Source organism: Dermacentor albipictus, unplaced genomic scaffold, assembly GCF_038994185.2.
Source record: "Dermacentor albipictus isolate Rhodes 1998 colony unplaced genomic scaffold, USDA_Dalb.pri_finalv2 scaffold_36, whole genome shotgun sequence".
NCBI lineage: Eukaryota > Metazoa > Arthropoda > Arachnida > Ixodida > Ixodidae > Dermacentor > Dermacentor albipictus.
Window position 1 is genome coordinate 597482 of NW_027225590.1, and position 27262 is coordinate 624743.

Genomic DNA, 27262 nt, shown 5'->3' on the forward strand with positions numbered 1-27262 from the left:
TTTCTTTGTCATCGATGCATATATAAACCCTAGGCCACACAACCGCACAGACTACATTACAGAGATCTACCAAATTACCGCATAAGCAAACGTAGGAAGTCAAATTCAGATGGGTGCAGAGACAAAGATATGTCACTGATGCAATTATCGCCTTGCCTTCTTATGTGGTAGGCCTCTAAGGCATGCTGCGCATGCTCATTCTTGCTTTTGCCAAGAATCGACGTCCTATCAAGTCGTGTCTCACAATTGTTGTAAGGGTTTGCATGCGCAACAAGGTGCACTCCTCTACCTACATTCTTGTTTACTTTTTTGCGCATGTTTCCTGCATGGTCCCTTAAATACATAAGGTCATCTATCAACTCAAGGGAGTTGCTTGCAGGCATAGTGTTCCCTTGGCTTTTTCTTCGCCGAACAAGCTTTTAAAGCTATGCTCACGCACCTGCGGAGAGAGCAGAGGAGGAGGCCAAATTCGGCATAGTGCTTCATACGTGTCGCGCGCTGTCGGCGTGGTTTACACCATTCCACTCTCATGTGGTAAGATATAGCTTGGCTAGATAGGGCATTGTGTCAATGAGCTACTCAGGGAACATGCGCAAAAAGTAAACAAAAATGTAGATAGAGCAGCGCACCTTGGTGCGTATATAAACTCTTGCAACAATTGTGAGGCACAACTTGACGGAACGTCGATTCTAGGCAAAAGCAAGAATGAGCATGCGCGGCTTACCATAGAGGCCTCCCACATAAAAAGGCAAGGCGATAATTGCATCAGTGAGATATCTTTGTCCCTGCACCCATCTGAATTTGACTTCCTACGTTTGCTTATGTGATAATTTGGCAGATCTCTGTAATCTAATCTGAGTGCCTGCACGGTTGTGTGGTCTAGGGTTTATATTGCATCAACGACGGAGAAATAAAGTTGTTAGCCTCGATGTGTCGTATGTTCCTTTTGTGGTCCGTCTTAGGTGTTTGTGCTGTAAGTTTAAGTTGCTTGACTAAGCCATTCTGAATTAACAGTGGCTTGTATAATGAGGCTGATCAGTGGTATTTTGCATGGACTAGCACACAAATATGATAAATGTCAAAGTACTAAATTAAGAAATTGGGACTCAACACACAAACAAGCTACATAATTTAGTGTAGTTATTGGGCTGTATTTCCGAGCAGGCTATTAAATATAAACCGTATTTACAAACCAGAACCCACCTGCTGATTATGAGACGTGGCGTAGCGAGTAACCCCGGATTAATTTGGACAACCTGGGGTTCTTTAACATGCACCTAAACCTAAGTACACAGGTGCTTTTGCATTTCACTCCCACTGAAATGCAGTTTTGTTTACGACTAGATTTGCGAAAGTTCTGAACAGGATTCCCCCTATATTTTTACAGTGGGCACTCTTTAAATGGAGCCTCAAGGGGCCGGGGAAATTGGTTCCATTTACCAGGCATTCTATTTAGTGCGAGACATTGCAGAGAGCCAACCGACCATCAGGATGGTGTCCTGTTTAAGCGGCAGTTTCGCTTAAGCGATTTTCGTTTATGAAGGTTCCACTGCAGTCCTTAATAGTGGATGAGTTGTGTTCTGCATGGACACTTTAGCATGGCTACCATGTTTAGTTGAATATTGTGCAAGCAGCGACATTTCACTGTACCCAGTGCAATATATAAAGCCAGCATTGTAACATGCTGCAAATGCAGCCACGAACAAGTAACTCCCCTATCATACCCAATAACAGCATCTTTAGACGAGATTAGTACTGCTTTCTCATGTTTAAGTGCCTTGTTTTCAGAAATCAAATCCTCCTGATCACATTGGTTTCCAATTGTGTCATTCCCCGCGCTGAGGTCATTTGAGATTGCATTTAATTGCACTTCAGATAGCATATTGGTCTTATTTAAAAAGCACATGGCATCACAGTCACCACCTAGATATAGAATTTGAGCTGCAACGCAGTAGCAGACATTCTGAGGTAGATGCCTAACTATTCTTTTGAATTGGGATGCATACTCAAAACACTGCTATGCAATTGCAGACAGGGCTGGTAGTGTAGCAACCAGGACAGATTTAACGGACATACAGGAGCAAAATTGTGTGAGCTTTGAATAAATATTCTCTCTGAGGAACCATGCTGTCCAGTTATAAAATGGGGATCGAAATAAAGTAGTTGGATAGCAAACCTGCATTTCATTAAGTAAATAAAATACTGTTCATGCTACCTTCCAGGATGCACACTACATTCTCTTTCTTTGAATGTGAATTTGTTACCTTGCCATGGGTTGCCAAATGTATGGGTGTATTGTTGGTCGAGGGTGGATATAGGTCTCAGGCTAGAGGAAATATTTCGACAAGGAGACTTGCCAGGTTGAACAACGAGTGTCTCAGGCTGGAGCCATTTGGTTCCCTTGCAATGATGTTGGCTCCAGCTTGAGACTTTTTTTGTTGGACAACTGTTGACAATTAATGTCGCCATCTTTTCATTTACCCTCGTCTTATTCAACCCATTGCTCCACGCAGGAGCTGCAGTTTCTTTAAGAATAAAAATATTAATGAGCTCAAAGGCTTTGTGCATGGCTGCGTCCCCAAGTGCAAAAATTCGTTTTCAATGAATGACAGAGTTGGTACCTTTCTTGAGCATTCAATAAGAAGAACCAAAATTAAGCTAACAGACTGGTTATGACGACAAGTAAACATGAATTGATGTGGAGTGCCATTTCTTCATTTCACACCAGGCTTGGGGCCAGCCGGACTTCTTCCTAAAATTGGGAAAATTTTTCTAATTAATTACATATTAAGAGTAATCTCTTCATAACCTAAAAATTTTTAAAAATGGTTATTTGGTTATTCATATTTAGTTAGGAACAGCGCGAAGAACACTGACGAAGTAAGGGCGTATACAGTAATGACACATAGTGCTGGTTGACTACAGATTTAATATTAGAACAGACAAACAGTTAAGTACTTTGGAATGCTTCCTAAAAGCCATAAAAAACCAAAGCAGGAAGCAGTTGTACGAAATAATGTATGTGCATGAAAAATGCACTTGATCATCGGTTTGCAGATATATGTGCCATTTACTTGTCAGTTAACAATATGTGTTACACTGAAACATTTCTCCTACAATTTGGCAATTCTGTGGGCACTGATTATTGCTTGGGTCAGTTGGTTGCTGTTGTTACTGCTATTAGTGTATGGTGAAGTGTAATGTAAATGGGGAAGTGCTACTGACAACTACGAACATTGGCAAATTTTGCTGCACCAGGATAATGCACGCATTGTCCTGCTGCAGCATAACTTTCCAGTAAACTTTCAAGGTTCTCTGTAGTACTTTCCCATCTGTCTCGCCTCACACTGTTTCATCTATAGCGCTTCACCATACTATAATATGCGCCACCAACTGACACAAAATTCTACCCTTCTGAAGTTCCTACTGCTACTTCGCACTCGTCACATTCAGGCTGCCAGCCGTACTAAGCCCAATGTAGTATAACTGCATGGACTGGCAGCTCCTGTCATGGATTTACTCTGGTGTAATGGCACCACAGAAGCAAACGAAGACAAAGACATGCAGGACACAAGTGCTTAACCTCAACTCTGGCTTTAATAAGAAAACAGACATATACAACACGTAGTGACACGAAGTGACGTTATTAATTCAAAAACAAATTCTTCGTGCAATTTAATTGAGAATGACTGATGCATTTGTCCTTTTCACGCTAATCTGCCAAAGCTTAATTATCTTATGTACATTTGCTCATAATTTCTGGCAACGAGTTTCGAAGAACACTGGAACGAACCACTCTATTTTGCAGTGTATCACAATGTGCGGATGAGAGTTGTTGCACACAAACGTCATTAGCCTCAATCTCAAATTATTACAATGCGTGTCTATGCAATGCAAGCATGACTGGATAGGAATGGCAGACTGTACATAACCTCCGTTGCGCAGTGCAACGCTTGCAAATTGTGCTGCACGCAACAAACAAATTAGTTTGTTTTCCTGGCTTCAGTCTTTTTTTCTCATCACAGCAAATCTCTCTTCACATGTTTAATACAAAAAAAAAATGTTTGCCCGTAGGGACCAGCTACACAATTACTCACGAAAATCCCAAATGCATACCAAACAACTGCAACCACTTCTTTACTTCATCATCTCATTCATTATATTCCCTAGTCATGCCTGATTTAGTTGCGCAAATCCTTTTTCTCAGGCCCTTGTTAGGAGAGTTTTGTGCTGCAACAAAAGGCAGAAGCCAAAAAAAGGAAGAGGTTGGTTGTGGCTTGAAGCACAATATGCATCTAGTGAGCTAGGCCGCAAGCGTTGCGTAGTCTGCTGCCATCACAAGGCCGTGCCTACATTGGACAGATGGGATGCTCTATTAATGTGAAATCAGGGAGATTGAGGCAGTATGAGTCATCTGTGTGAAACAACCCTCCCTCACACAATGGTAAATGCTGCAAAGAATGTGACCGCGGTCCTGTGTTCCACAAAACTTGCGTTGTAGCGAGATATTATGACCTGACAACATGCAACGTAATTGTGGTTTGCAACATTTAAAAAGAATGATAAATGTATCAGTGATCCATTAGTTGCACTGCATAAAGAATTTCTTTTAACAGATACCATCACATAATGTCTCCACCTGTTATTAAATATTGCGTTGCCTTATTTTAAAGCTTGAAGTGAGATCCGGCGCTTGTGTCATGCGTACATATCTTTCTTCGTTTACTTTTTGTGGTGCCAATACACCAGAATTTGTATAACCAAATGGCCACACTGCTTTTGTCACGTTATAGTGACGCTTGCAAAGCCTCGCAAACAGCAGCCTATTTGCTCAAAACGTGCTTTTGTACATATGCTTTTCCAAAAAGAAAAGCTGCGAAAAGGTAACAGAATCAACAGCAGTAGGTTAAATCCACTGGAATGCTTTACTTTTCTGCCTTTATTATTCGTTACACCTAAGTGGATCAGCCAGAGTGTGAATGTTACAGAAATGCACCAAATAAGTTGTTGAAATTATGCAAAAATGTTAACGCAACTAAGCATAGATTTATGTGCAATAATAGACACCACTCAGTTTCTTTCCTTCTGACACAAACGCAGTATATCTTATTTTTTTTGGCATGAAGAAAAGCATATGTAGACCAGGCAATATTTGAATGAGAGCCTTCACGATTAAGCACCACTATGTGACCATTAGGGTACATACACTGTAAATAGTACAGATGATGTCCCGAATATCACAAGTGCAACATGTTAGCGAAAGCAGCAACCATTAACCCCGAAACTAACCAAATCCCACAAAAAAATGGCTGTGGCTTAGCTAAGGTTAAACCCAGGATGCGAAGCATACTAGCCTTTATTTTAGTTGTTGAACCACTGTTTAGCCTGGTGAACTGCTGTTGCTTGGCTATATTTGGTTTGGCTAGACGAAGAAACAACTCATGCAGGCGAGCGCACGAGCTGAGACCCGGCTATGTAGCTACGCGGCCGCAAGCGAGCGCACGAGTTGAGCCTCCGCTTTTGCAGCTGTTATGACGTCATATGGTAGCTACGCGGCCACGCGCGGCGCAGCAAGGAAGAGCATGGTTGTGCGGCTAGTATGCTTCGCATAATAAAAAAGAGATGTATGTGTCAGTGCAGCACCTGTATTCTGAAGTTACAGGAAAGTGGCATGCTTGTTAACAAACCTACAACCAAGGCACATTTGTATGTGGCCAACCCCTGCCTCTTTATGTGCTTTCGTGCCTTTGACAAGGTGTTACTAGATATTTATTTGCTTGTCTGTTGCAAAAACACATCAATTATCAGGTCCGTGCACAGTGCACCATGCCATTTATCTATGTGGACTCACTTTGAGTCCTTAGCACTGCTCTCGCCTGTTCAGAACTAACAATCGCAAAAAGACTTGTTCTACTTAAATCTACATGCCTGAACATGTGGGTTCTGCAGTTGAAATAAGGTAATTATAAGTAAAACGAATGACATGTTCTGATGAACTTTGTTTTCATAATCTAATTGCTTATTTGGACACATAACCAGTCAGATCATTCGCACTAACACAAGAAAACAAATTCAACACACTGGTTTATACTGGTCGGTGCTCTTTTGACTTTAGTACACACTGAACCAACAACAGGCAGTGAGAAATACCGACAACCACTAACTTCCAGATGGCATTATTGGTCACATGTGCACATGATATAGCTACAAAAACCCAAAGGAAAGTAAACAAAGAAAAAACTACATTTTAACAGAAAAAGAACAAGCCAAAACAAATTTCTTCTGGTAGCTAAGTCACAATCAAGGTGCAAATGCCAGCTATAGTTCGGCAAGCACACATTTAGTTATTTTGCTCAGTCGCTCAATATCACAATTTCTTGTTTGACAGCAACACTGACGGGACATCTGTGCATATCTTTATTGCAAATGCCATTTTTGCTTGCCCCCAAATCCTTTTGTGGTTATTCATTTAGTACCTGCTTCGCCTGTACTGGCGTTGCAGGGGGATATACATTATGTGTAATGTAACTTAGTCAAATCAAGCGAACAAAGCAGGGAGGGAATTATCTTTGAAAACTATGCAATCATTTGCAGGCGGAAAAACATTGCAGTCCCTTTGGTCCAAGGAAAAAACAATGTGAGGCATCACCACTAAGGAAATTAATAAACCTGTTTAGTGTAATCTCTTCCTTGTGAGGTATGATGATAGCCTGATATGAATTTCCCTATCTCTACATGTTTGGAACAGTACATGCTAAGAAATAACTTTAACTGAAGAGATTTACTAGTCTTTTCAATCCTGCCATTGCAGCTTACCCTTACTCCCAGTAATACAAAGCCATTTAGTACGACTTCAAATTTTCAATTTGAGAGTCAGCGAATAAAGATATGGTTTTACGGTGTGTCACATAGGTAGTATGAAGCAAACCCAGCCTTGCTTTTTTGTCCACTCTGTCCTCTTTGATACTGTCACACGCAGTGGGACGACACTATCATGAAAAGTGCTGGCAGTGGAGGTGAATGCTATGTCTGTCTCTCATTTCAATGCATCTCTGAAACTACAGATTATGCAACCCCCAGTACTAAACACGTGGGAAGACTGTGCACACAATACCACGCCATATCAGCACATCTAGTCTTTCCACACGCAGCAGATCACCTCTAGAACAGGGTGTGCAGGCTGCAGATGTGCTCAGCTGCGCTAGAAATGAAGACACACATGGACTGGGCCCCTCTGAGGGCCCCCTTAAAAGCTCAGTTTGTCATATTTTGTTTCTGCAATAGGCTAGTGCAAAGAGTGAATTTGCTTCATTCCTGAATAACGGGAAAATCAGACATCCACCCATTCGTAGCAATTGCTACAAAGGAAACTCATACAGATTCCTCGAAAGAAAAGCCTCATAGTTGAAGAAAAATTCGTCCTGGTCCGGGACTCGAACCCGGGACCACCGCCTTTCCGGGGCAGCCGCTCTACCATCTGAGCTAACCAGGCGGCTAGCAGATGGCAGGGCGAAGTCGAATTTGTCGACAACACAAAGCAAAGGCAAGAGTTTCATGTAGTAGTTCTGCGGAAACCCGCAAGGTGGAGAGAAATAATGAATAAAGGGAAAATCAGACATCCACCCGTTCGTAGCAATTGCTACAAAGGAAACCCATACGGATTCCTCGAAAGAAAGGCCTCATAGTTGAAGAAAAATCTGCCCTGGTCCGGGACTCGAACCCGGGACCACCGTTTTTCCGGGGCAGCCGCTCTACCATCTGAGCTAACCAGGCGGCTAGCAGATGGCAGGGAGAAGTCGAATTTGTCAACAACACAAAGCAAAGGCAAGAGTTTGACGTAGTAGTTCTGCGGAAACCCACAAGGTGGAGAGACGTAATGAATAAAGGGAAAATCCTGGTTAGCTCAGATGGTAGACCGGCTGCCCCGGAAAGGCGGTGGTCCCGAGTTCGAGTCCGGGACCAGGACGAATTTTTCTTCAACTATGAGGCCTTTCTTTCGAGGAATCCGTATGGGTTTCCTTTGTAGCAATTGCTACGAACGGGTGGATGTCTGATTTTCCCTGTGCTTCAAATGTGCTTCATCCAAAGTATGTTATCGCGACCATGCTGTTCTGTCGCACCTAGGCTCCCTGCGCTTGAGCGGAAGTTGTATTTTCTTCTATACGTTTGTTCAGGCTGTCATTAAACAGTTGGTAGTTTGGCACTTCACTGTCTTCCTTTCTTCTATCCCTTTTCAAGAAATGTATTTTGCGCCACAAAGTATACCTAGGAAATCTAAGCACCAACTTGCCCAAGAAGTCCTTTTGGAACATCTACACAGGGTGTTTTGACTAATGTCATACCAAGTGAGCGCACTACAAACCTTGCGTGCATCGTTTTCATGACTCTTTCGATGACCATATTTCATTTTCAGTGACTTTATCAACTAAGTATCTAGCGGCAGCTTGAACATAGGCACTCATGAGAACTCGCACCAGGCTTGGTCGAATATGTCCAGCACTGCATCACTGAGTAGTGAACCATGCTGTAAGAGTTGACAACTAAATTGCCACCTTGAGATTGAAACTTTTCAACCTTACAATCAAGGCTTCAATTGCCCAGCCAGCAAGCTGCAGCAAATGTGTGAACTATAGTCATCTGATGTCACATTCTATGTCATAGCGATAGCAGCTGATCTCTCTAGTGGTGGCCCTCAAGGCCAACAGGCATCCCTTTCTGTGCACGTGCTTGTGTAGGACTAGGCAGATGGTACCAGTTTGTTCTTCAGCATTAACACTATGTTCACGCTGTATCGGGAACACATTTTCTTACTCAGTGCAATAGCCCTTGAACCTACATAATTGCCACCAAGAGTCCTTTGTCCACCAACCTTTCCTTTGCCATGTCATTTGCTTCTGCCTTGATGTCATGGAGCAACTTCAGCTAGCTGAAGCATTGATGTTGTTTGAGTACCCACACAGCCTTGCAGTTTTCCAACCTGAACGTTGCTTCATTAAAAGCTGACATGATTTGGTCTCAGCAGACAGATCAGAGTTAAAAAACACTCATAAACTTCTTTCAAAGTCATTCTAACCTCGTCAATAATCCCGGGCCTTTTGATGTGTTATTCAGCATTGTCCAAAGCAAGTTGGCTCTTAAAAATCAAATAACTTTGTGAGGGCAGCTACTGGGCTACCTGTCTCTTCAGCGAGCCTGAAATGTCTCCCAGCCATCAAAGCAAGAGCGCAAAAAAACGACAATGAAAAGTGTGGCAGACAAAATGTTCATGTAAATCCATATGTTTATCAACTGTTACACCAACTGAAAAAGATAGTGGCTTCCCAGTATAGTCTTGATGTACGTAGTTGTTTCGGTCACGAACAAACAGCCAGTTGCCCAGTCCTGCACAAGCACAGTGTAACGATGCTTATGGATTAAAATTTGTTGTGTGTGCATGTGGTGCAGTGTACCACATTTCATTTTCCTGAGGCTGCAGTACACTGGGAAGACTGGTTGCTACTTCAATAGGAAGCCCTTACAGTATTGCAGCCCTTTGTTCAGATCTTGCTGCAGATTGTATCATATGCGAATGCAAACTGCTTTGCAGGACACGTCAGTTCAGTTCAAGCAATTAGACCGAGTAACCCAAGAAATACTTCATGCCTCCAAAACGTTTTAATACAGTCCCTAGTTTAGTACAGGTTTTCGCCTGATGTTTTGGCTTCTACGGTATAATGCTGTGTATAAGGCTTGCTAGGTACTAGTGGTTTGATGTGCACACTCTCTTGTGTTGCTATAATTACAACTTGTAACAAAGATTTTCCTTCCTCACAAACGTTTGGACACAGTGCCTGTGAGTTCATCTTTTAACCTGTTTTTCATTGGATCTGTGCATTTACATGGAACGTAAACTACAAAATATCAGTACTGAGAATCGCAAAAGAACACACCTGCGTAACGATTCTGCCGAGATCGTAGGAGTGGTCAGTCACAGGATGCAACACTGGTAGAAAGGCATCCTGAGGTAAAGCAAAATAACAATCGTTGTAAGATGCGGATCAAAAATTTTATTCTGTGATGCTTTTGGCATGTATACTAATTACTACATTTGTATGTAAAATAGTTTTGCATAATAGCTGAGCAAGGTTAACGTCTCGCCCTGTGACTGTCAGCCAGTGCTACTCATGGCAATGGTGACAAATATGGCACATCCTTTCAAATGGAACTTTTGTGCATTACATGAATTGAACTTAGGTTCACATAATACATGACACCTGTGGTTAGAAGGATGTGTTGCATGCCACACCAACGCCACAAGTGGCACTGCCTAACACTTCCAGGGCCAGACTTAGTACATAAACAATACAAATGTGCAACAAAGTGAACAGGTGGATAGCTGCTGCTATAACTCAAAGATTGCATGCATCATGCAGATGTGAATGCAGCTCCCATCAGGATAGAGTTGTCCTTTGGTGCACTTCATTTCTCTTCCTCTTTTGTCTTCATTGCATGCTGGTGCCATATGGTAATAATGAACAAAAATTAAGCACCTCAGTTCCCATTCTTGTTTTGCTACATGCTGTAAAGTCATCCAAATGCGCTTAAGACTCTTAAGGATGTACTTTAGCCATTTTGTCTTGACAATATTGGTACCGAGCATAATGCATCATGCAAGAAACTTGCATATACCGGGCACCGCTATAGACACTGCGACCTCTGCAGTTTCTCCACAATCTGGCATAATGTGCTCAAGCTGCCTGTAAACACTGGAGGGTGTCTATGATACATTAAGAAGCTCAGCAAACATGAGAAGGGCCTAAAATGAAGGTCAGAGAAGCAAAGCAAATTTTTAACCATTCCTCTCTATGTTGCTATGAATGTGAAGGTGCCAGCAAATGATGTATTTGAACTGTGTTTTTAATGGTGCAATACTAAAGAGCACATTTTTGCAATAATAATGTGACAGAGAAGAATGACAGAAACTAACTTAATGAATATTTTTCTAAACTTGCACGAGGGTTTCGTCATTATGCTGATGCACACACCTGCATATCTCTACTGTGAAGTCTTGTTTCGGTTTCCTATTTTATTTTCACATAGTAATTTACATCATACACTTGTCCTGAAATACATCACGTTAGGCTCCTTCAGTATTTTTTTTTCTTACTGGAACACACATGCCTATACAGGGCACACACTCAAATACATGCAAAGCTGCCACGGGACTGGCCATTTGAGGTCGACATGTTTGTACAGCGCAAAAGACGAGGACTGAAGGAAGAACACACAACACAGGTGCTGTCACACACACACTCAAGGCACTCTGCGGGATTCTCAGGCTTTTTTCATGCTCCTACAAACACGTTATGTAGCACATATTGAGCCACAGAAAGCTGTACTGGAAAATGTTCACGTTGCACTACAATTTTATAATTGAGACTTTTTATCTAATTATAATATCTGAGTTGATTATTTGATTAAGAATAATTAGGTAATTAGGCAAAATGCAGAAAATCTAAGTATTTCCAAGAGACAGGAAACAACATTACCTAGGTTCTGTGCAGCTAGGTGGCATATGCATATTTTTTTAAGTTTTCTAAAGTTACGTGGGATAATCTGCATACGTACCATGGAACAGGTGTCACACCAATCACTCTAAGTGATGCCGCTAAACTAGCCATTGCACTTAAAACATATAGGGTAATAAAAGTAAACTCTAGGTAAGAGCATACCAAGACCTCTATTGCTGAAAAGGGAAACTGATGGGAGGCGACTGATCTCCGGTTATGAAGCTGCTTCATCCTCACAGCTGGCAACGAAACGGCCGCAACCACAGTCCTGAAATAAAAGAGAAAAAGTTGACATTACAATGATCACATAGAACACGAAAAAGCTGGTCGCCAGTTTATCTTGGAGAGCATCTGCTGCTACATTAGGTTTTGTATATTGGTCAGCTTATTGCTAAACTAAGCTTGCCAAAATTTTATACCTTAATGGCTTTGCTCTTTACAAACTAAAACCTTTGCCTAACTCATACACTTATGCACTACTTAAGCTATGAGATGTTTACTGATCCCTTACAATGAATGGCTTCTAAGACAAATTATTTCACACAAAAGGATGCATAACTTATGAGTGTTACTGACATTGAATACCAAGGCATTACCTTTTTATAATAGACGATGGCAGACTTCAAGCACATTTTTCTCACAGATACAGGTTGCTCGGTCTGCCTTTCTTTTTTCACCAGCAGTAGAAATTTTGTTGTTAATATTAGTGCAATATAGGATGATGCTATGATGTGTGATATGATCCTGAGTTGAAAAGCGCCACTTTTTTGTGTGAATTTGGCACCTAGAATTCAAAACTCAATATCTGTACCCAATACCCAACGGCACAGCAGCAAAGTAATTAAACATTAAACAAGTCCAGGTATCCAGTGCACAGCGCCAGCTGTTGAATAACAACACTGCACTAGCATCGACTGTATAGATGTAGCGTAGTATGTGCACGGCAGGCGTAGTGGCGGCCTCCAGCAAAGAACACAGCCATGGAGCGACGCGCCCGTACGAGCCATCGCCGGCAATTCTATCGCGTAAATTGATATATCTCGTCACGGCACAGGCGTCGTTTTCTGGCCGCCGAGGCGCCGGCGCCACTGGTACTCACCTGCTCCGGCCGCCGAGGTTCAAGTGACGGCGTATCCAGTAATCTGAATCAAAGAAGGACACTGTTACCGCCAAGCAGTACGCTAACTATAAACTATAAAGCGTTTCTTATACTCTGACCGGCAGTTCATGCGGCGTTGACCCGTAGTGCCGTTGGAAGCTCACCACACGCTTTTAATACCACAAACGCGCCGCCGACATTTCACGCCCGTAGATCAAAGTCGACGGGCGCAGGCTCTACATGCTACACGCCGCAGTCGCACACTCCCTGCACAATCAGCGGCGTGGGCGCGAAGAGACACAGACGATAGCACGGAGCGTACTGGCAAATCTGCACAATGCGCGCTTAGTGAGCGACCTACTGCACACAATCGCACGAGCTAGGGGACTGGCGCCGCGTACGCGCCAGCTAGCAGATACCGCGCACAAAGAAGCGCCGCCGGTTCTCGCTCAAATGATCGCTGTACAAACACTCACACACGCGCACCGCAGTAAACCCTTAACGAGCCGCCGCATTTTCAGGCGGCGGTTAGGCAGCGAAGCTTAGCTCACCTTGCACTGCACATAACTATTATGGTAGTGGCTTGCGCTTCGGGGAGCATGTCGAATGTTCACATCCATCCTATTAAAGACGCGGCACAGTCCCTCATCATGTAAAATTCTAATGTGTAAGTACACTCGCTTGACCCTAAACACTCAAGTCACCTCGATTACGACAAAGCTCGAAGAAACACAGAGATCGTGCAAGATGGTTCTAGACGGCCAACTGTCGCGCCATGTTGTACTGAGACCTTCAATAAGTCATATCAGCGCGTCTCTTCACTTAGAACATATGCACACTCATAGAACGTGTAATAATCGTTCGAAGTCACTTACCGTGGAGTCTTGGGGGTTCAATGCTGTGAGAAACAACAACCACGGTAGAAGAATGCGCCGCCGCTGACAATGGCTGCCCCTTTGCGGCTTTCAACGTACGCGCGCGCGCTCCGAAGACTTGGGCTCCTCCGCGCGTAGTTCCGACCGTTCCGACACACAGCGCCAAGGCGCGGCTACTCCGAACAGAAAAACAGCGCCGACACACATTGCGCGGGATATTTCGAATGTGACTGCAGAAATAATCCTACTGAAATTGTCGCTGCGGCTGCCTGCCTTGTTGGTCACGGCTGAGTTATTCTTTTCTATATTTGGCTTGTCTCAGATATGGGTGTATTTCAACACTCCCACTTTCCCGTACGCCACCGTTATTCCTTGAAAACCCCCATTTTACAACCGCAATGGCCCTTCAAATGGGGCCGGGGGTATAATAATGGTTCTAGCTTATTTTACTTCTTCTCGTGGGAGTACTCATTTTAGGCTAGAGGGGAAAAATGGCATATCAACTGTTAAAACGCCCATATGGGCTCATTTGTGTTTACAGTGTGGAACTGCAGATCTGGAGTGCAATAACTCATATTCAGTGTTGTGCGTTTTTAAAGGGGGAAGCCAAAGATACAATTTTCTATTGTGTAAAGATGACATCACTATCATGTATGTTACAGTGCTAACATGTGTTCTTTCACTCGTAACTTACTTTTGTTGCGAGGAGAGCGAGTAGAGCATTTTTCCTTTCAAGGGAGAGGTGATGTGGTATCCTGTGTTAACTTCTGGTTTCGGTTTTGGGTCTTTACATTAGGGCGCCGCTCAGCGCCAAACGCTGTAAGCTGCCTTCCTGCTTCCCCTCAGAGAAATAAAAGTGCATTCTTCGTCTGGTCCCCGACTGGAGCAGTCCGGCTCTTTTCTTGCGGCGCTGCGCTCCCCGCCCGTTTAGGCCTCGTGCCGTAACCCTTCCGTCCGGCCGCCGCGTCGAAGCTACAACACTTACCTAATCACGACTCTCCGATCGCTCCAAAACCGCGCCGCCCTCTTTATTGTCAGAGATTATCACCGCTACTTTAGCGTGACTAGCATTAAGTCATCTTTATCTCTCTCATCTTTTGAATCACGAAGAACCATAGGATTGCTTCGTCTACTTCACAAAATAATCCATAGCACGCGCCCGTCCACTCTGCCGCTCACTCGTCCATCTCGTACATCTCGGCGTTTGCATAATCATCTCAGTTTCTAGTCTATCTTTGGCCGAACAAATGCTTTCAATTCTTCCGCGTTACCACGTGCCATTCAACATTGGAATAACCTACCAAACGACATAGTTGACATTCTTGACTCAGTATCCTTCAAAGCACGCTTATGCATATTATTTCCATAATTTATCACAACTAAACCATACTGCGCACCTAAGTAAATACTGGTAGCGAAGTTTTATAGGTTTTTCTTTTTTGTGTTGTTTGAATGTTTGTTTTGTATTACTTTAACATTATTAGAGACTTGTTTTTTCGTCTTCATCTGCTACCATTTGTATAATTTTTTTAGTACTCATTTTTTCTTACTTCACACAGTCGTTTTATTTCATTCAAAGTGTTATTTATATTGTTAGATATTTGTTCTTTCATGTTTACTCGCTAACAATGTATAATTTCTTTTTACTCCTTTCTTTTTTGCTAATTCCCTGTATCCTCCCATCACGCAATACTCCTTCGGGATCCTGTAAAGTAAATAAATAAATAAACAAGTTTAGCAAACGCCACATACATTTCTCATGCCCTACACAGGTCATAGTGTATTTTTGATTGCAAAGTACTACAATCATTCCCCGCGCAAAACTCTAGCAGAAATAATTATTTCCTCTTACGAGCGATGAGTGGAATTGTCTACCCCAAAGTGTTGCATGAACTTGGAAAAAACTGTTGTAAACCCATCTGTGGTGACTGGGCCCGCGGTCATAGCATGCGGTAGAGAGGACACAATAGCCGCTGGGAAGGGCGTAGGAACACCGATGACACAGATCACACGCTGGAACATTTATTGTACATGGATGGATGGATGGACGGATGTTGTGAGCGACCCCTTTCGAACGGGGCGATGAGTTGCGCTACCAAGATCTTGCTACTATACTGCCTAATATCCTACCTAAGTTAAACAATGAAAAAAGAAAAAAAACACTATCAACTACCACGCCCAAATTTTCTGATCCCCTATTTCGAACTGTGCTTTTGTACATCTCCGTCTTTTGTCGTTTCCCTACTTTTCTTCCACCAATTCTCCAATCGCCTCTTACTAACGTCTATTGCGGACATGTTTGCTTTACCACTGCTCCCTCTGAACCCAAGGGCTTCAAGGAGGCCAGTCGTGCCTAAATCGATCAAAGCAGAAAGCTGGGCTAGTTGGTGTGTCATCATTAATCAAAAGACTAGCGCAAATAACAGGGACACAGACAGAGAAGACGACAGAATTAGCGCTCGTCCTGTCGTCTTCTCAGTCTGTGTCCCTGTTACTTGCGCTAGTCTTTTGACTAATGGTACCTAAATCGCCGGCTGGGTACACGTCTTCACATTCTAATAAAACATGCTCCGTAGTTTCCCTGGCTTTACCGCAGCAAGCACATGCTTCTTCTTCCTTCTTATAGCTTGCTTTATAGGTGCGTGTTCTAAGGCATCCCGATCTCGCTTCGAAAAGTAATGGGGTTCCCTTTCATCATTATTATCATCATTAGCCTGGTTACACCCACTGCAGGGCAAATGCCTCTCCCATACTTCTCCAACAACACCGGTCATGTACTATATGTGGCCATGTCGTCCCTGCAAACTTCTTAATCTCATCCGCCCACCTAACTTTCTGCCGCCCCCTGCTACGCTTCCCTTCCCTTGGAATCCAGTCCGTAACCCTTAATGACCATCGGTTATCTTCCCTCCTCATTACATGTCCTGCCCATGCCCATTTCTTTTTCTTGATTTCAACTAAGATGTCATTAAGTCGCGTTTGTTCCGTCACCCTATCCGCTCTTTTCTTATCCTTTAACGTTGCACCCATCATTCTTCTTTCCATAGCTCGTTCCGCAGTTCTCAATTTAAGTAGAACCCTTTTCGTAAGCCTCCAGGTTTCTGCCCCGTAGGTGAGGACTGGTAAGACACAGCTATTATACACTTTTCTCTTGAGGGATAATGGCAGCCTGCTGTTCATGATCTGAGAATGCCTGCCAAACGCACCCCAGCCCATTCTTATTCAAAAATAACGTACAGCGATAGACGGCGTACACAGCGCTGACTTCCAACAATATTTTATTGCGTTGCCACATCGTGTGGATATATAAAAGAAAGGGCATGCGCAAAAAATGTAAGACTGTCACATGGGGTGTTCTAACAGCAAGTCACTGAACTAAGAGCATGGTCACCTGAAAAAAATAAAAAATAAAAAATTAAGCAACACGATTTCTATCTGTTTAGATACGTGACTTCACCACGGGTCAGCGCGATAGAGGGTGCACGGTAGAAGGATCGACATTTGGGCGAGTTGGTACTGGTTGAACATCTTGAAGGGGCAGCGCAAAAAGACGATAACAGAAGGCAGGAACACACAGGACAGCGCTGTCCTGTGTGTTCCTGCCTTCTGTTATCGTCTTTTTGCGCTGCCCCTTCAAGATGTTCAAAGGGTGCACTAACGCAAATACTACCAAGTTTTCTGATGAAATCAGCTTCCACAATTTCCCGGGTGAACTGTGAGCTGTGTCTCGCTAAATCTTCAGTATCTTCAAAGAATGGCATGCAGCCGCAGTCCCGGCAGTGGATGCCCAAGTGGCCTTGTACAGTGCTGCGGACGTTGTTACAGTACTCTCTTAGTCGATCGTTTAAGCACCTGCCTGTCTGTCCAACATATTTACTGCCGCAAGACAGGGGAATTTGGTAGACTACATTCGTTGTGCACGTCACAAAACGTTTTCTGTGCCCGACAGAACAACAGCAACTCTGATGCGATCAAGGCGCGTTTACACATTTACAGAGCCTTGCCAATTTTTCCGGGGCTGAGAAAACGACTGTGATTCCTGCACGCTGCCCAATTTTCTTTAGGCTATGGGAGGCATCATGCACATACGGCAGCACTGGAAACCTGCGTCTTTCAGCCCGCTGGTTCCCTGATTAAGCGAGATCATCACGTTTTGTGCGCCTCAGAAGCTGTTCCGCTATGGCTGAAATTAAGGCCAAAGGGTAACCAGCTCAAGACAGGCAATCAACTTGAGCAGCAAGACTATGTTGCATCTGGTGTGGGTACGATTTATTGAGGCTGTTAACGAGACATAACTTTATAATACGTCGTTTAACGAGTTTTGAGTGTGCAGAGATAAAGGGTAAGAGTGGCTTCTTACTTCTTGGTTCGAAGCACCAGCACACGTTTGTTAGCAAGGCTCAGCCTGAGATCTAGAAAGCGCAAGGAATCATCAATGGGGACCTCATGCGTAAGTTCTAGAAGCTCCAGCTCTTTCTTAAAGATCTCCAAGACTTCAGAAACAGCAGGCTCAAAAGCGGGATTAGTGCAATCAATAAATATCAGGTAGTCGTCCACACACCTGCACACTTTGACAACAGGGGACGCGGCTAGGGGACCATGAATATATAGCGATCATGATGAGCTAGATAAATATCAATTAGTACGGGCGCCAGACATGATCCTATACAAACACCATTCTTTTGTATGTAATTTTGTTCATTCCATTAGATGTAAGTTGATTTCAAGTAGAAGGTGAGCAATTCAAGAAAGCCACTAACAGAAACACCTGCAGCATTCTGAAAGCCAACTTATCCAAAGTCATCAATGCATTCTTCAACAGCCAGAAGCAACTTGTCATGCGGAAGCGAATAGTACAGGTCTTTAACGTCGATCAAGAACATCTTGAGTCCCTTTTCATTCTCTTTTAAAAAACTAATAACCTCACCAGAATCTCTAACGAGGAAAAGATCGTCAATGATTAGAAGGTTTAGTTTATCTTTCGAAAACAAGCCAACAGCTTTCTGCCAAGTCGCTGCTTCAGTTACGATAACCCGCAGAGGGAAGTCATTCTTATGCGTCTTAGCTGAGAAGAAAATGTCTAGGCTTAGCGTTTTAGTTTTTTCTATCACTTTTGCTAGCTTGTCGAGGCTAAGGGTTTTGCATAGTTTTTGTATAGATTTGCATAGTTTTATTGCACTGAAATACGGCAGTGTTGCCGTATGTGCATGATGTCTCCCATAGGCTAAAGAAAATTGGGCAGCCTGCAGGAATCACAGTCGTTTTCTCAGCCCCGGAAAAATTGGCAACGCTCTGTAAACGTGTAAACGCGCCTAAATCGCATCAGAGTTGTTGTTCTGTCGGCCACACAAAACGTTTTGTGACTGGCACAATGAATGTAGTCTACCAAATTCCTCTGTCTTGCGGCAGTAAATACGTTGGACAGACAGTCCAACGGTCGTCTAAAAGAGCACTGTAACAACGTCCGCAGAACTGTACAAGGCCACTTCGGCATCCATTGCCGGGACTGCGGCTGCGTGTCATTCTTTGAAGATACTGAAGTTTTAGCGTGACACAGCTCACCCGGGAAATTGTGGAAGCTGATGTCATCAGAAAATTAATAGTATTTGCGTTAGTGCCCCCTCTATCGCGCTAAACCCTGGTGAAGTCACTTATCTAAACAGAAAGAAATCGTAATGCTTAATTTTTTATTTTTTCAGGTGACCATGCTCTTAGTTCAGAGACTTGCTATTAGAACACCCCATTTGACAGTCTTACATTTTCTGCGCATGCCCTTTCTTGTATATATGCACACGATGTGGCAACGCAATAAAATATTGTTGGAAGTCAGCGCTGTATATGCTGTCAATCGCTGTCCTTGTCCTTCGCGCTGTACGTTACTTTTGATCATGAATTACCAACTAGCCCAAACAACCACCCTAGTTCCATTCTTATTGTTCTGATTATTTCCGTCTCATGATCCGGATCCGCCATCACTACCTGCCCTAAGTAGATGTATTTCCTTACCACTTCCAGTGCCTCGCTACCTATTGCAAATTGCTGTTCTCTTCCGAGACTGTTAAACATTACTTTAGTTTTCTGCAGATTAATCTTTAGACCCACTCCTCTGCTTTGCCTCTCCAGGACAGTGAGCATGCATTGCAATTGGTCCCCTGAGTTAGTAAGCAAGGCAATATCATCAGTGAATCGCAAGTTACTAAGGTATTCTCCATTAATATTTATCCCCAATTCTTCTCAATCCAGGTCTCTGAATACCTCCTGTAAACACGCTGTGAATAGCATTGGAGAGATCGTATCTCCCTGCCTGACGCCTTTCTTTATTGGGATTTTGTTGCTTTCCTTATGGAGGACTACGGTGGCTGTGGAGCCGCTATAGATATCTTTCAGTATTTTTATATACGGCTCGTCTACACCCTGATTCCGTAATGCATCCATGACTGCTGAGGTTTAGACAGAATGAAACGCTTTCTCGTAATCAATGAAAGGTACATATAAGGGTTGGTTATATTCCGCACATTTCTCTATCACCTGATTGATAGTGTGGATATGGTCTATATTTGAGTAGCCTACGGAATCCTCCCTGGTCCTTTGCTTGACAGAAGTCTAAGGTGTTCCTGATTCTATTTGCGATTACCGTAATAAATAGTTTGTAGGCAACTGACAGTAAGCTGATCGGTCTATAATTTTTCAAGTCTTTGGCGTTCCCTTTCTTATGGATTAGGATTATGTTAGCGTTCTTCCAAGAATCTGGTACGCTCGAGGTCATGAGGCATTGCGTATACAGGGTGGCCAGTTTCTCTAGAACAATCTGCCCGCCATCCTTCAACAAATCTGCTGTTACCTGATCCTCCCCAGCTACCTTCTCTCTTTGCATAGCTCCCAAAGCTTTCTTTACTTCTTCCAGCGTTACCTGAGGGATTTCGAATTCCTCTAGACTATTGTCTCTTCCATTATCGTCGTTGATGCCACTGGTACTGTATAAATTTATATAACTCCTCAGCCACTTCAATTATCTCTTCCATATTAGTAATGATATTGAGGCTTTGTCTCTTAACGCATACATCTTATTCTTGCCAATTCCTATTTTCTTCACTGCTTTTAGGCTTCCTCCGTTCCATAGAGCGTGTTCAATTCTATCCATACTATACTTCCTTCTGTAAGCTGTCTTCCGCTTTTTAATTAACTTTGAAAGTTCTTCCACTTCTATTCTAGCTGTAGGGTTAGAGGCTTTCATACATTTGCGTTTCTTGATCAAATCTTTCGTCTCCTGCGATAGCTTATTGGTATTCTGCCTAACGGAGTTACCACCGACTTCTATTGCACACTCCTTAATGATGCCCACAAGATTGTCGTTCATAACTTCAACACTAACGTCCTTTTCCTGAGTTAAAGCCGAGTACGTGTTCTTTAGCTTGATCTGGAATTCGTCCATTTTCCCTCTTACCGCTAACTCATTGATCGGCTTCTTATGCACCAGTTTCTTCCGTTCCCTCTTCAGGTCTAGGCTAATTCGAGTTCTTACCCTCCTATCGTAACTGCAGCACACCTTGCTGAGCACGTCCACATGTTTTATGATGCCAGCGTTAGCGCAGAGTATGAAGTCTATTTCATTTCTAGTCTCGCCGTTCGGGTTCCTCCACGTCCACTTTCGGCTATCCCGCGCGTGGAAGGAGATATTCATTATCCGCGTATTACTCTGTTCCGCAAACTCTACTAATAATTCTCCCCTGCTATTCCTAGCACCTATGCCATATTGCCCCACTGCCTTGTTTCCAGCCTGCTTCTTGCCTACCTTGGCATTGAAGTCGTCCATCAGTATAGTGTACTTTGTTTTCACGCTACCCATCGCCGATTCCACGTCTTCATAGAAGCTTTCGACTTCCTGGTCATCATGACTTGATGTAGGGGCGTAGACCTGTACAACCTTCATTTTGTACCTCGTGTTAAGTTTCACAACAAGACCTGCCACCCTCTCTTTAATGCCATAGAATTCCTGTATGTTACCAGCTATATTCTTATTAATCAGGAATCGGACTCGTAGTCCTCGTCTCTCCGCTAAGCCCCGGTAGCACAAGACGTGCCTGCTTTTTAGCACTGTATATGCTTCTTTTGGCCTCCTACCTTCACTGAGCCCTATTATATTCCATTTACTGCCCTCTAATTCCTCCAATAGCACTGCTAGACTCGCCACACTAGATAACGTTCTAGTGTTAAACGTTGCCAGGTCCATATTCCAATGGCGGCCTGTCCGGAGCCAGGGATTCTTAGCACCCTCTGCTGCGTCGCAGTTACGAACGCCGCCGTGGCCAGTTGCTTCGCAGCTGCTGGGGACTGAGGGCCGGGGTTTCATTGTTGTCTTCATATAGGAGGTTGTGGCCATGTACTGCACCAGGGTGGCCTATCCAGCTCTGGTGAGGGAGTGCGTTACCGGTTCTGGTCACAGTCCAGGCCTGTTTATGCAATTTTATCAACACGCGGTTTTTTTTTAATCCGGTGGAAACTTGCGCGGCACCAGGATTCGAACCACAGTCCTGTTGCACGCGAGGCGGGTGTTCTACCTCTACGCCACCGCTGCACCAACTCCATATCACCCCCAAATACAGATTAGCCCGCCTCCACAAACCGCCAAATTTAGATCGGCCCACTCCAATACCACCCGCAATTCTAGGTTGGCCCTGATCTTTCCTGATTTCCTCTTTCTTTCCTGATTTTGTTTTTTCCTCTTAAGTTACTCATGGCAGGTTTCTTTTCCATTGCCGCCACCCATGAGTTTAATTAAGACTCTCTGACTTTCCGCTTGACCTTCTTTGTTGCTGTGCTGCCCACCCTACAGGCCAAATACTTGCTGGTAAGCTTCCTAGTTCTTATCTTCCACTGTGAATCAATGTTTTTCCTTTGCAGATACCTCAGCACTCTCCCAGGCCATTTACTTTCTTCGATATTCCTCAGCCGTTCTTCATACTCAATTTTACTGCGAGCTTCCCTCACTTGAAAACTAGTCCAGCCCATATCACACTGCACAGCTTCATTTGTAGTCTTCCCGTGAGCGCCCAATGCGAGGTGACCCACTGACCTTTGGTTCCCGTTGAGTCCTTATTGTACCCCTGATTTCTAGCAAACAACCGCATCTCCAAAAGTAAGTCCTGGAACAATTTACACCTTTCCACATACCTCGGAGGACCTCGTACCTATTGTATCCCCATAGCGCTCTGTGCTTCATTATGGCTGCATTTCTCTTCCCCTTTACTGTTATGGCTTTTTCCTGTGTTTCCATATATCCATTGCCTTCGTTTATCCATATACCAAGGTATTTATATTCTGTTACCCGAGGTATTTCTTGGCCCTGTAACTCCACTGTCTGTTCACTATTTTCATTGAATACCATAACACCTGATTTTCTAACACTAAATTTCAAACCTAAATTGTTGCCTTCCTGTCCACAGATATTAGCCAGACGTTCCAAATCACTTTGCTTGTTAGCGAGCGACACAATGTCGTCCGCATAAAATAAACCGGGGAGTTGCTGCTCTATTACTGTACCTGCCTGTTTGTATGAGAGATTAAACCCGATATTACTTCCTCCTAGCTCCCTCTCCATCCTCACCATGTACATCATAAACAGCAGCGGGGATAAAGGGCACCCCTGCCTCAGTCCCTTGTTGATTTGAACTTTCTCCGCGCTTCTCATCCCTTCCCATTCAACGCAAACGGTATTTTCTAGGTAAATCTCTCTCAAAACTGTACACAGTCGTTACCTAAGCCTTCCCCTTCCAGAATATCCCACAAAATGTTGTCTACGTTGTCGTAGGCTCCTGTAATGTCTAAAAATGCCACATACAACGGTCTTGTTTCTGCTTTGATATTTCAATACACTGAGTAAAAACAAACAAGTTATCATCCAAACGCCTACCTATTCTGAAGCCATTCTGAAGCTCTCCCAAATTGCCATTATTCTCTGCCCATGCTTGAAGCTTTAATTTGATTTCCTGCATTGCTAACCGGTATATTACCGATTTTATGGTCAACGATCTATACGAGTGAATTCTCTCTTTCTCCCCCTTACCTTTATAAATTAAATTCATCCTACTTTGTCGCCAACTGTCTGGTATTCGTCTATCCTTTAAAGTTTTTTTCCACTGCTTTCACCAGAGGTTCCTTACTTTTTGGTCCTACTTCATTTATCAACCTTACGAGAACCTCGCCTAGCCCTGTGGCTGTGCGCTTGAGAATTTTTCTCTTCCGCTTTCTTCCAGTTTAAATTTGTGGGCACCAGCTCCTTTTCCACTTGGGTCTCTTTCATGCGCCTTTTTTTTCTTCGAATACAACCTCGTCGTCGCCTTGGAAAGATTCGGCTATTACTTTTTGGATTTAATTTATTGCCGCTTCTCCTTCCAGTCTGTTTTCATCGTCGTCTAAGATATGTCGTTGTGTTCTTGTTGACTTCCTGCCTAATAATTTTATGTGATTCCAAAATATTCTAGGTGCGGCCTTCTTTTTCTCACGTATTTCTGACAACCAACGTTCACTTTTACGTTTTAATTTTGCTTGCACCTGTATTTGAACCATAGACTTTTTCTCCCGGTATATTTCTCATTTAGTGGTTTCTTCATGGTGTGGCAACTGCGCCTTCTTTGCCTGCATGTGCTCGAGAGATGCTTTCTGTCGTTCGGCGATCGCTTCTCGTATCTCCTTGTTCCACCAGTTTTTCGGTTTCTTTTTTCCTTTCCAACGAACGTGTTGTTTCTCTTTGTCCATATTGCTGTCGTTATTACACTTAGAATCTCACCATATTCCCTCTGTTTACTTGGCCAATTGCCAAATTCTTCCTTAACTCTAGTGACTATATTTGCTATTTGTTCAGTGTTCTAGTTTGGACTGGCCATCTTGCTCTCCTTGCTCTCTTTCCCATCTACATATCCCATTTTCAAAATGACGCGTTTATAGTCACTCCCTATGCTGCTAAACCCTTCCTCATCGATGACCGTTTCTCTCAACTTATCATGAATTCCTTCTGTCATCAGACAGTAATCAATGGTCGATTGCCGGTTTCCCACTTCCCACGTGATATGTACTTCACACTTAGGCCCTGTATTCACGATCACGAGGTTATTTTGCTCACAAAGGTCCAGCATTGACTTCGCGTTATTGTCGGTATAGCCATCTAAATCCTGTATGTGGGCATTCATGTCACCTAATAGGACAATTTCAGCACCACTCCCGAAACCCTTAATATCGGCGCTTATGCATTCCACTAACTCTTTATTCTTCTCTGTGCAATTTTTTCCGGTCCACAAGTACGTAACGCCCAGCCAAGTTTCTTTCCCACTTATTGTACCTGATAACCAAAGATGCACTTTACATTGTGAATTTACTCTTTTCCATTTGGCTCCCTGATGGATGAGCGTTCCGACTCCCCCTCCCTTTCTTTCCGACTTAGTTCTGTTGCACCCTTTCCAAACATAATTCTCAATAACTGGTGGCTTTTCTGAGTCTCTAAGGTGCGTTTCTGTAACCGCATGCACCCCTATTTGTTCTCTCTGTTACTGCTCCTCAATCTCTGCCCACTTTTCCTTTCTTCTGCCTCCCTGCTTGTTTATGTAGCCTATTGCATGGCGAGCTCTTTTTCTTGTATTCCCCCTTTTTCTGTTATCGACGGCGATGCCCTTCTGATGTTCCCCTAGGGGACCTTCTTCATTACTCTCTACTCTGACCTCGTCAGCGCCCGCGGGCCCCCTAAAAAAGCAACAGCGCGACCACCAAGTCGCCAGCCCACTTCTCGTGGTAGCCTTTAATTGAAGTGGATCCCGTCTAGTTTAAAACCACAACGTCTCACTTCCCTGTTTACTTCGACAACCTTGAAGCCTTTCTCTCGGTTCATTTTCCATACTGCCTCATTAGCAGCCACTACGGCTCTTTGTACGTGACTGTCACGGACAGGCACATCCGGCACCGTGCACACCACGATAGGCACCTGAGGGGATAGCTCACGCAAGTCGTCCACCGCCTTCGCCAAGTGCTGGGCTAGCCCTAGCCCTTTCCTGTTTAGGACGTCATTTAGGCCACCTGCTACTATGACGAGGTTGCGCACCTGGGCATTTTCCGCGAGCTTCGCCTTTGCGTGCTCCATGACAGAACCCAGTGTGCGCCCTGGAAATGTCCCTACCGCCGCTCTTTTGTCGCCTTTCACCATCTTCACAATTGCTTTTGAGCACCCAGCCAGGTTTGAGTCGCCAGCGATAATCACCCCTTCACTCTCTCCTACCTCTCCCTGCTTCCCTTTGTCCTTTTCCGCGTGGTGCGGACTCGACAAGGGGCATTGTTCCCTGGGCACCTGCTTTTTCAGCCTAGCGGCCTCAAGGTAGGTGCGGCTCTTTCCAGCTAACCCTTCATCACCCTGCCTGCGTTCCACGTATTTCGCTGACCCTCCCTCGCCTGTCGCGTCGGGGGTCTGCGTTCCATTGTCACGCACATTCTCGGTCTCAATGGCGGTCCTGTTCAGCTTTTCTTCGGCTGCTTCAAGTCTCTTTTCAACTACCTTCCCTGCCTCACGCTCCCTGTTTAGCTCATTTTTGAGCTCTTGCACCTGTTTGAGAAGCTCTTCCTGGAAAGCCTCCATTTTCTGCCGCCTACTATCGACATCACATTGTGTGCCGATTGATTTGACGCCCTCTCCATTCTCATCCGTCTCCTCATCTGCCTTGAGGGACCCTCAATCCGTACGGCCTGCTTTACCGGCTTTCTTGCCATGTATTGCACGGCTTTTTGCAAATACTATAGTACTATATCAATGCAGAGCACGTCCCTTTTAGCAAAAACCGATACGCACAGGATCCAAATCCTTGAAATGCTGCAAAGCAACTCTCACCACTGTTTCAAAAACAATCAATGCCGCGGAGACCGAAGGTATGACACGATCTCGCACGCGCTCAACCACGCGGCCGCGCTCGCACTTTTCTACGAAACACGCACAGTAAAACCACTATTAGCTATTAGTCTTACCACTTATAAGCTATCATTTAAAGGCTACAAACACTCAACGTCCCACCCGGCTGCACATGTTGAAACACGTGGCAGGAAAGGACGCTCTAATCATCCCGCAACACAAATGTACACGAAGCACACCCGCACACCCGAAATACGAGACAAAAGGAAGGAGAGGAAACGAACCCCCCTCCAATTACTATTTAAATGCCAAAACCAGCAAATAAATAACAGAAGCAAACTCAAAGCATGCACAAAAACGTGATTTCGTCGTCGCCGCGTAGCCCCGAAATGCACGTCCATTCACCACAAAATCCAAACAAACCGTACTCGTACAGTTTGGTACGAGCAGCGCCACCTGGTAGTACCACTTACCACAATTCCTCTCCTTTTAACATGAGAGATTACGGGAAGTTAAAGCAGCAGTTCAAGAAGAAAACCAAAGCACAGGCTGGCATTCCCTAGTGCTTTGACGAAGCCAAGTTGTGGGAGGAATCGTGGAACACTCTCTATGCGGTGATCTTATGGTGTCACTGAGCTCCAATTGCGCGAGCTCGCCGGATGGAAGTACTTCGTCCGCCAAACTTGCTGCCACTTTGCGAAGAGCACTGTAGCTTTGTCTCTGGTCCCTGACGGAAGCGGTAACTGTAGCTCTAGGCATTCAGTGGAAGTTCCTGAGCTAGGACGGTTGTGCCAGTCGCGTATCGACTGTGGTCTTAGATGATCCAGATGTCGGGTCCGTTGTTCCCCATCTTCGA

The 27262-nt window shown here is 44.1% G+C and overlaps 1 protein-coding gene, 1 long non-coding RNA gene and 1 other non-coding gene across 4 annotated transcripts in view; 1 reads left to right on the top strand and 2 right to left on the bottom strand.

The window, feature by feature from the left end:
• The window catches only part of park (E3 ubiquitin-protein ligase parkin), a 651541-nt gene that overhangs the window by 590753 nt on the left and 33526 nt on the right, over window positions 1-27262 (top strand). The window lies entirely within an intron of this gene.
• Window positions 1436-14028, bottom strand: LOC139052810 (uncharacterized). 2 transcript variants are annotated; one of them, XR_011510072.1, is made up of 5 exons: window positions 13524-14028; window positions 12649-12691; window positions 11718-11817; window positions 9930-9998; window positions 1436-2752 (listed from the first exon to the last, which is right to left on the bottom strand). It is a non-coding gene; the product is annotated as an uncharacterized lncRNA (long non-coding RNA). The 2 variants fall into 2 exon arrangements; XR_011510071.1 differs by having other exon boundaries at window positions 11712-11817; window positions 13524-14027.
• TRNAS-GGA (transfer RNA serine (anticodon GGA)) lies at window positions 7418-7492 on the bottom strand. The gene has a single exon. It is a non-coding gene; the product is annotated as a tRNA-Ser (tRNA).